This window comes from Carya illinoinensis, chromosome 8, assembly GCF_018687715.1.
Source record: "Carya illinoinensis cultivar Pawnee chromosome 8, C.illinoinensisPawnee_v1, whole genome shotgun sequence".
NCBI classification, from domain to species: Eukaryota; Viridiplantae; Streptophyta; class Magnoliopsida; order Fagales; family Juglandaceae; genus Carya; species Carya illinoinensis.
In genome coordinates, this window is record NC_056759.1 from 13,269,785 (window position 1) to 13,279,788 (window position 10,004).

At 34.9% G+C, this 10,004-nt stretch overlaps 2 non-coding genes across 2 annotated transcripts; both read left to right on the forward strand.

Annotated features, from left to right (window-relative positions):
- Window positions 1-9,567: 9,567 nt before the first annotated feature.
- Window positions 9,568-9,660, forward strand: LOC122274873. Its single transcript, XR_006228412.1, has one exon. It is a non-coding gene; the product is annotated as a small nucleolar RNA R41 (small nucleolar RNA).
- A 116-nt stretch (window positions 9,661-9,776) lies between these two features.
- On the forward strand, window positions 9,777-9,858 carry LOC122274878. The gene has a single exon (XR_006228417.1). It is a non-coding gene; the product is annotated as a small nucleolar RNA Z155 (small nucleolar RNA).
- The last annotated feature ends 146 nt before the right edge of the window (window positions 9,859-10,004 follow it).

Below are 10,004 nucleotides of genomic sequence, written 5' to 3' on the forward strand. Positions count from 1 at the left end.
AGAAGCTATGTTTTGGATCAAACTCTATGATCAACCACTGTATGCAATGAACGAACATGTATTGAGATTGATTGGCGATAGCATTGGGATTGTGGAAGAGATTGATGTGAAGAAAGGGGATGTGGCTTAGGGAGAATTCATCCCCGTAAGGATTCACCTGAACATCACAAAACCTTTGATGAGAGGCAAGCATATCAAACTTGGGCCGCATGGATCATGTTGGGTTAAATTTGTCTACAAGAGACTTCCTAATTTCTGCTATGTTTGTGGCAGATTAGGGCATAACAATAGAGATTGCAGTTGTTGGCAAAACAACAAAGATCCTTTCACGGAAGATCGTTTTCCCTTTGGTAAGTGGATGTGAACTGGCAGTGCATCAGAGAAGGGACGTAACCACCGTGATCGGAGGAAGGAGGAAACCGATCAGAGTCCATCAATTCTCCGACCCCAGAATCATGCTAGGCAAAGTGCGATTTATGTTTCTGAAAATATGGGTGAAACGGGCTAGATATCGAAAATGGAAAAAAAATTCGTAATAGAAATAGCAAAAATTCTCAAAATAAAGAGGGAGGCTTTACAGAAATCTATAAGGAAGTTATTAAGGCAAAAAGATCTTCTGGGAAACCTTAATGGTGGCATAGCCGCATAACAAGCTATGGATTTCGGAAGGAATGTCCCAGGGAATGGATGCTGAAGTTGATGGCAATCGACCGTTAGTTGTTCAGGAAAGAAAGACAAGTGGGCATCAGCTAGAAAGTTAAGAGGATTCTAGTGAGGCCCAGGATGATGCATTGGAAGAGGCCCACGAGGAAAGCCCAATATCCCAACTCATTGAGAAGAACAGAGTACCTGTAGGAAGGAAATGACAACGATAGAGAAGGACTAGTATAAGGGTCAAATGAAGGAGAATATGAACCAGTTACAAAAGAGGAAGGAGATAGACGTTGAAGACTTAAACTCATAAACCAAGCAAGGTAAACCAAAACAAAGAAGGATGGATGTGTCTGAGGAGAAAAACCAATTTGAGAGATCAACGATGGCTAGACTATAGCCCCGCCTGGAACCATGAAAATTATAAGCTGGACTTCATGTGAGCTTGGAAACCTACGTGGAATTTAAGCCCTTTGTGATCTTGTCAAGAAGGAAGTTCCGATGTTTTGTTTTTGCAAGAAACTAAATTGTTAGTGAGAAAGATGGAAACTTTGAAATTTCAGTTAGGCTTTAATTTTTGTTTAGCTATTGGTAATGAGGGTTGTAGTGGAGGTCTCTCTCTAATATGGAGAAATGAGGTGCATTTAACTATTCATAATTTCTCTAAAAGCTTTCCTCCTCATCATCCCACACACCATACTTGTTTTTATTTTTTCAATTTTTTTTATATATGCCTATTTAACTAATTGAGTTCTTCTATTCATCATCCTTAGACCACATACTTGCTAAGAGGAAAAAAATAAAAAGATGAAAACTATTTGTGTTCTATTCATCATCTTTACACCATATAGAATTTCTCTTACGATGTTGATGCAAAGGTGACTAAGGTAGGAAGAGTTAGTAGAGAATGGCAATTGACAAGGATATATGGGCATTTTGAGACAGCTAGAAGGCACGAAACATGGGATTTAATTAGATCAATAAAAAGGGAAGGAAAACATGCTTGGCTGTGTTTGGAGACTTTAATGAGATCCTAAGCAAAACTGAAAAACAAGAGAGTAGAGAAAGACTTGAAAAACGTATGGATGAATTTAGACAAGCTATGAATGACTGAGTTGTTAGATATGGGATATGAAGGGATCAAATTTGCCTAGTGGAACAATAGAAAAATGGACAATAATATCTGTAAGAGGTCGGATAGATTTCTAGCAAATACTAAGTGGTGTCATATGTTTCTAAAGTTGTACAAGGCTTAGTAGCACACTCAAACCATATACCTATCATTATGTAGACAAAAGGCAATACAAATAATAGAAAGGGGAAGAGACCTTTTAGGTTCGAAGCTATGTAGATTGAAGTAGATGATTGTGAAAAAAGTTATTGAAAACTCATGGAATAGAATACCTAAACATGCCAATATGGGAAATGTAATGAGGAAAACCTTTGTGTGCAATGAAAATATCATGAAATGAAACACACAATAGTTTGGGAAAGTCCAAAATAAGATACAACAAGTTAGAGCCCACCTTCAACAACTTCAAAATGGGAATCCCCAACACCTGAGAAAGGAAGGATATATTAACGCTCGAGATAATTTACATTGTTGGCTAGAAAAAGTGAAGTTTTATGGAGGCAAAGATCTAAGGCTTTGTGGTTAAAGGTAGGTGATAAAAATAAAAAAAAATAAAAAAAAAATCCATAATAAAGCATCTCAAAAGAGGAAAAAGAACTAGATTGTAAGACTGGAGGATGGAAAAAGGATGTGGAAGTTGGGTGATAAAAGAGATAGCATTATTACATAGTATTTTCAAGATCTGTTTACCACTAACACACAAAGAGAGGATATGGAATTTTTATCTACCCTCAATGGAAGAATAATCACAAGAGAGATGAATAGGGAACTCACAAAACACTTCACTAAGACAGAAGTTGTGGAAGCCTTGCCCCAAATGAACCCAACCAAAGCACCTGGACCTGATGGAATGGTGCCTATCTTCTTTCAAAAGTACTAGCGCCTTGTGGGAAAATCTGTCACCTATGCTGCACTGCAAGTACTAAATTAGTTCCCTTGCTCTCTCAATCATGCTTTTGTTACTTGAATTCCAAAACCAAAAAGACCAGAGAGAGTGACAAAATATAGGCCTATTAGTCTCTGTAATGTTATTTTCAAATTGCTCTCAAAAGTTTTGGCAAATAAGGTGAAGTTGGTGCTACCTAATATTATATGTAGTTCTCAAAGTGCATTTGTACCTGATAGACTAATTACTAATAGCATTTTAGTTGCATATGAAATTATTCATTTTTTGAAGAATAAAATAATAGCAAAAGAAGGTTTTATGTCTTTAAAGTTGGATATGAGCAAGGCCTATGATAGGTGGAAATGAAGTTATTTAGAAGAAGTTCTACTTCAAATGGCATTTGCTACATTGGATAGATCTTGTCATGTTATGTGTCACGACCTTTTTTTTTTTCTATTTTAATGAACGGAGAACCTAGGGCCTACCAACCCTACTAGAGACTTAAGACAAGGAGATCCTTTATCTCCATATTTATTCTTGTTTTGTACTAAAGGATTGATCACCTTGCTGCAACAAGCTGAACACACCACACAAATAAGTGGTATCAAAATCTTTCAAGAAGCTTCTTTTCAAGAAGTTAGAAGTATATTACCACTAACTATAGCCAATGAAGTGTTGAAGATGGCTATAAGCCCTGAAGTCCATGAAGATACACAAATATGGGCAATGGAGAAAAATGGCCAAGTTTAGTGTGAGAAGTGTCTATCATTTGTTTAGAGATATGAGTACATTAGGTGGAGAAGGGGAAACTTCTAATGCAAGTAGGCAGCACATGAAGGGTTATATGGAAACTGCAAATTCCAAACAAAATGAAAGCTTTTGCTTGGAGCGCCTACATGGATGGGTTACCTACAAAATCCAATCTGAAAAATAGGAAAGCAGTAGAAGAGGAACTTTGTCAACTCTACTCCCAATAGAAGATACAACACATGCTCTATACCAGTGCTTATCCCTGAGGGAGAGCGGGACTAGGCACTTACCTGCTTTAAATAATACTGATCCTAACCATGTCTTTATGGATATTGCTCAGCAGGTAAGTGACAAAAGCAACTAGGAAGAGTTGGAATTGTTTTTTCTAATTACATGGGAATGCTGGTTTAGAAAGAATCAGATGGTCTTTGAAGGGAAACATCTGGCAACTAAATATAAGATCAATAGAGCCCTATCTATGCAAAAAACTTTTAAAGCCATTAAGAGAGAATCTCAAAGTTGTGTAAAGAAATATTATCACTGGATACTTCCATCACATAATGCAATGAAGTTAAATGTAGATGGTGCTATGTTTCATGATCAACAATATGCAAGTGTGGGGATCAACCTTTGAAATATCCAAAAGGAAGTATTATGGCATCTAGCAAAAAAGAACATGCAGTGAATGAGTCTTTAGAGATTGAATTGTTAGCTATATTTAGAGGCTTGCAATTGAGCCTTCCTCTGAGACTAAGAAATATCACCAAAGACATTCAGGGACTTATGTAAAGGTTCCCAAGATGCCACATTCAACATGTGAACAGAATGTGCAATGAAGCAGCTCATAAACTTGCTAGGTATGCTTGGAATGTGGAAGGTATCGATGTACGGCATGAATCAATCGCAGATTTTAATGAAACTATCTTGAATGATAATCTGGACTGATAATCATTTGTAATATTTGAACATATTTAATGAAGCTATCTTGACTTCAAATAAAAAAAAAAGTAGAAGTCACTAGACTAGGGCTCAACCTTGGCTTGAGGGAAATCAAATCATAAGGAGGTAACTCAATTCAGCTCAACATTTGATTGAGCAAAGTTTAGAAAAATAAAATAAAAAAAATAAAAAAGGGTCACTCTTATTTGTTGGATTCTTGGTGAGCATGCTAGAGCTCCAATAAAGTGGATGAAATGGTTTATTGGTGATACTATATATAAGAGGCCAATTCCATAAGTGTAAAAATCGAGTGTCAACACTTGTAGTGTTACAAGCCAAATTTTAACTTTTCTTCAAAGATTTTGCAAGTCTTTTAAATTAATTGTAGCAAGCAGTTTTCTATACTTGATTTTAGAAGCCAACCTGACATCCAAAGTGGTTTTAGATTGTAAAAAGCTCTTCAAATTAGTCTCAATTTTGTCAAAAAAAAATGTGGGATTCTATTTTATTACTTTGTATTATTTTGTATATTGTTGATTTGAGAAATTGAACTGTAAAAAACTTAAACAAAACACGTCTTCATGACCCCCTCTTTGTGCACTCAGGATATGATTAACTGAGTTTTGATATCAAAGTCTAAACATATAAGGGTTTGTTTGGAAACTGAAATGATCTCATATAATCTAATCTCAAAACTTCTCATAATTTTATTTTCAAACATCAATCAAATAAAAATACTTTTTAATTTCAAATATTCAACTTTTTTATCTAATCAATAACTAATTATTACAACTTTCCTGAACTTCAAACAAAACATAAAAAAAAAAAATCTCGGTTGGCCTTGTTAGTCGTCACTCTTTCCTTTCTAGCCATTACACCTCATCATTTTCTATGTTGACCACATACACTTCATTCACATACTTTATATCACCATGAATAAGCTCCAAAGATGATTTACATTGTGAAAGAGACTTGTCAAACGGAAGACGATGTGCCTTACCGTATTGACAACTTTCACATACTTCACCACTACCAAAGGTAGTCAACATAGTCAACCCATTCACCAAATTTTTTTAAACCATAATTTTCAATTTATCCATGCTAAGATGTCTCGATCTAGCATGCCAAATTGGTGCACCATCATTTGTACTCATTTTATCAACATATGAGACTGTGGAGGAAAGAACAAATAAATCTTTAACTCTTTTACCTGTGTGGACAACATTTGCCTCCAAGCTTATGATGTTTTGGAAAACCTTCACATCTTTTGGTCCAAATAAGACATGGTTACCAACATCAACAGCATTGGCCACCAAGAATAGATTCTTCTTCATACTGGGTACTTGAAAAACACTTTCAAGTGTAATTTGATCATCTTCGTCACCATTTCTATTCATGACCCATTCCTTTTCAACAGGATGAATGGAGTTGTCCGCTGTGATGATTACATCATTCTTGTTGTAATCTCGAAAGCTTTAAAACTTCAAATCATTGCTGGTGAGATAATGCCCACATCCCAAATCAATAATCCAGTCATTCTCAAAACTAATTGACACCAATGCATCAATCGTAGCGGTTCTTGCTATAAAACACCTTTTACAAACTTCTTCATTCTTAGTTTCACTTTCTTTTTTGGCTACATCCTCCTTCTTTGAGCTTTACACAACAATTTTTCTTTGTGTCCAAGTTTACTATATCAATAACACTGAACACCTTTTCTATTTCCATCTCACTTCTCGAATAATTCTCCACCATCTTCATGCTTGCTCAAACCTTCATTTTTACCCTTTTCTCTTTCCTTACTAAAATTTTTCTTCTTACTAGAAAAGAGAGCATCTCTTTCACTGCCTAAGATGGAGCATCCAACCATTTTCCGAGCCAATGGTTCCTATGATGTAAGAAGACTTTCAAACTCTAATAGAGTGGGTTGAGGAACCCACCCTTGAATGGAGGTGACATAGGAAATATATTCACTCTTCAATCCATGAGTGATATGACGCTTCTTTCATGCCTCAGATATAGGCTCTTTCGGATTAAGAGAAAAAATTTTCATCTTAAAGAAAAATTGAGAAATAGAAAGATCTCCTTGAGTTGTATTTGCCAACTTATTCTCCAAAAGTTGCAATCGAGCCATGTCCTTTTTATTGAACAACCCATCAATGGTAGTCCAAATTTCAGCAACAAATTTACACCAAAGAATGTGCTCGAATTTCCCATGGGATAAAGATCTCTTCAAAATAGACTCCACCTTTGCATTTGTTGTACTCCATTTCTTCAATGCATCAGTGTTCTCCAAAGTAATTTTTAGAGGATTCACTTCACATCCACCAACAACCTCCCATAAGTCTTCTCCAACAAGATAAGACCCCATGCAAGACTTCCATATCTTGTAGTTGGATTGGTTGAGCAATGCAATCCCAAAATTATTGAACCATCCTATTGAATCCATTTTCACACTCTCAATAAAGAACTAATACTGAATCGATTCACTACTAAAACTATTTTTTTTTTTCAATCCAGTCCCCTTTTTTCGATTTTACGGATTATCTATATTAATAATAATATGATATTTATACATACAAAACTATTAGTATATTTATATTATAGTATAAGTACGTTATTTTATAATAATTAACACATGCTAATATAGTGTTGAATTTAACCATAATCTATATAAGTTCTAGACTTTTTATATGAGTATATATGATCAAATATGTAAAAACGTATTTATCCTAAACCCTAAACCCAAAAATGTATTTATACTATATATATATATATATATCAAAACTAGGTTTGTATTAATCGGTTGATATTAATGTTTATGTTTAAGATTACAATTTTATGTTAAATTAATTTTTATTATAAAATTAAAATTTATACGTTATATCAAATATTATATTAAAAATTGTAAAATTAATTCTATGCTATATTAATTTTATGTTATAAGATTAATATACTTGAATAATAAAATTAGAATTTCATATTATATTAATTAGCAATTTAGCATTTAATATATATATATAAGATAAGATAAGATAAACAATTATAAATATATATACTGGTTCTGTTTGGTAGGGGTGTACAAAAACTGGTCAAACCCACCGTGGCTGATTCAGACCGGCTGTCAGAGCTCCAAAGCAGCAGAAACCAGTGTAGAACCGATCGCCTAGCAAGTAGAATTATATCAAAACCGCGTCAACCAATTCGATCCCGATTTGATGCTGGACCAAACTATTGAACTGATCAATACTTGAATTATATTTTTTTTTAATTATACATATATGAAACGTATGAATCGACGCCATTTGGGACGTAAGTTTGAAAAAAATATAAATGAAACGGTGCCGTTTCTCCCTAGAGTTTAAACACCCATGCGTCCCTCTTCTTTTCTCCTTCAACTTCCTCTTCAGTGTCTCACTTCTCATAGATGCCACCCCATCCTCTCTTTCTCTCTCTCTCTCTCTCTCATCACAACTTCATCACACGATCATGGTATTATCTCTCTCTCTCACCGCTGCGTCATCGCACGCAAGGTCACCTCCGTTGCAACCGAAGACACTGGCGAACCAACCAGATTTACGCCGAGACTGATGTCTACTGTTTTCTCCCCCTTCACCTGCCAGTTTCAATCAAGATTTACACCATTTCAAGATATCGGTATGGTTTCGGTCCATAATATCGGTGCAGTTTCGGTTATGGACCGAAACCGTACCGATATCTTTGATTTTCACCCCTACTGTTCGGTTTAAACCGGTTTTTAAAATATGAAAATCAGTACCACACTGGTTTAGGACCAAATTGAACCCACCGGTTTAGTCCGATCAAGTCCTGTTCAATCAGTTTTCCAATTTTTTTTTTACACCTCTACCAAGGATGAATCACCACTACCCTTGAAGCTCTAATACCATGAAGAGAAAAATGATTTTCAATATATGGAACAATCAATTCTCAAGTAGTATAACAAAACTACACTAGCCCAAAGACTCACAATCGTAAGATAGATGAAAGATCATTCTAAAGGAAAATATACTTCTTATTGATAGGAACAATACGTCAATATAGAAAATACCTTGGGTAGGATAACACTTGCACAAGATATAGGAAAGTTAAGCAAAACTAGATATCACTCTCACTTTGGGAATCTTTGGTGGGATATGAGGGAATAAAATGCTTGGAAGCTAGCGTAGGGTATATATATATATAGGGGTTGAGAGATGGTTCTATAACATTCTCACACTTATCCAACAAGATAAGCATGACTTTTCTTGAACCCAAAAAGGGAGTACGAATTTGCATGAGAGAAATGATTAGGATTGGCCAGAAATGTGAAGGGTTATATTCGAAGAAGTTGGGGTTCTCAAGTTTATGGAATGATGTCAAGTATGTGAATGAAGAGTATGTAGTCAACATAGGAAATGGTCATGAGGTGTAATGGTGAGGAAGGAGAGAGTGACTTGTGTCATTCTACATGTGCGAGTAGTATGTCCCAACACTCAAAGTTACATAAATATCTCACCACATTTCTCAAAGAAAAACAAACGTGGATTCTAGAAAATTACTTTAATATTTAACACCCAAAACTTGGTTGGAGGCATTCCCATTCAAAATACTCCCATCAGATCCTCTCCCCTCCTCCCACCCCTCGATTCTCTTAGTTATGAAAAATAATATTTACAGTTATAAAATACACATGTGCCATGCATTTTTTTTTAAATCAGTAAATTATTTTTTTAAAAAAATAAAAAGATTTTAATATTTTTATAGTAAACTCTATTTTTTTTAAAAAAAAAAATTTACGACACTTGTAACTCATGACTATATCTAAGATTACTTCTTAATTATATATATTCATTTGCTAAAAAAGAAAAACCAAAAAACAAAAACAACAACAAAATTTGACCCTTTTTTTTAATTTTTTTTAAAAATTTATTTTTTCATTATTCTCTCTTTTCATCTGCCAAAGCCCATAACCTTAGCCAATAGGCCCACATTCAAGCCCCATGTCTACTTTCGTAATTCAGAACACGACCCCTCAAGGCTAGCATCTTAAACCTAACCCTAATTCTGAAGCTCAGCTTCTATTTATATGCAGCTGAAGCTCCCTGCTTTAGGTCTCAAACTCCTCTCTCGTTCTCTCTAACCCACACACAGGCGCACACACAAGCTGTCTTTTCTACAAATATTTTCTGGGTTCCGTAAGAAAACATGTTTGGGGGCGGTGATGTTGAAAAACTACCTATTTTCTGAGGGAAATTTTTTCCCTTATGATTAGGAATAACCAATGGATCCTTCTGAGCCCTCACTCGTCCTTTTCGTCTCTGTTTTTTTTTTTTTTTTTTTTCCCTCTATTTTTGGGTGTGTAGTGTTCAAATCTCTTGCTTTCTTTGTTTTAATCATGTGTTAGATTCGATCCGGAGCCATTGACGTGATGATACCCTATTCGGAAAATACAAAGATGTCCGCTATAGAAAAATTTCAGACTACAATTATCTGATCAATGGCTCTTTTACGATTATATTTTTATTCAGTCTGTGTTTCTATTTGTTTCTTAATCATACAACACTCTTTCAATGGCCCTTCTTTTTTCATTCTGTATTTTCAACAATTTGCTATCAAATTTAGAGCTTTTATCAAAACTGCATGATT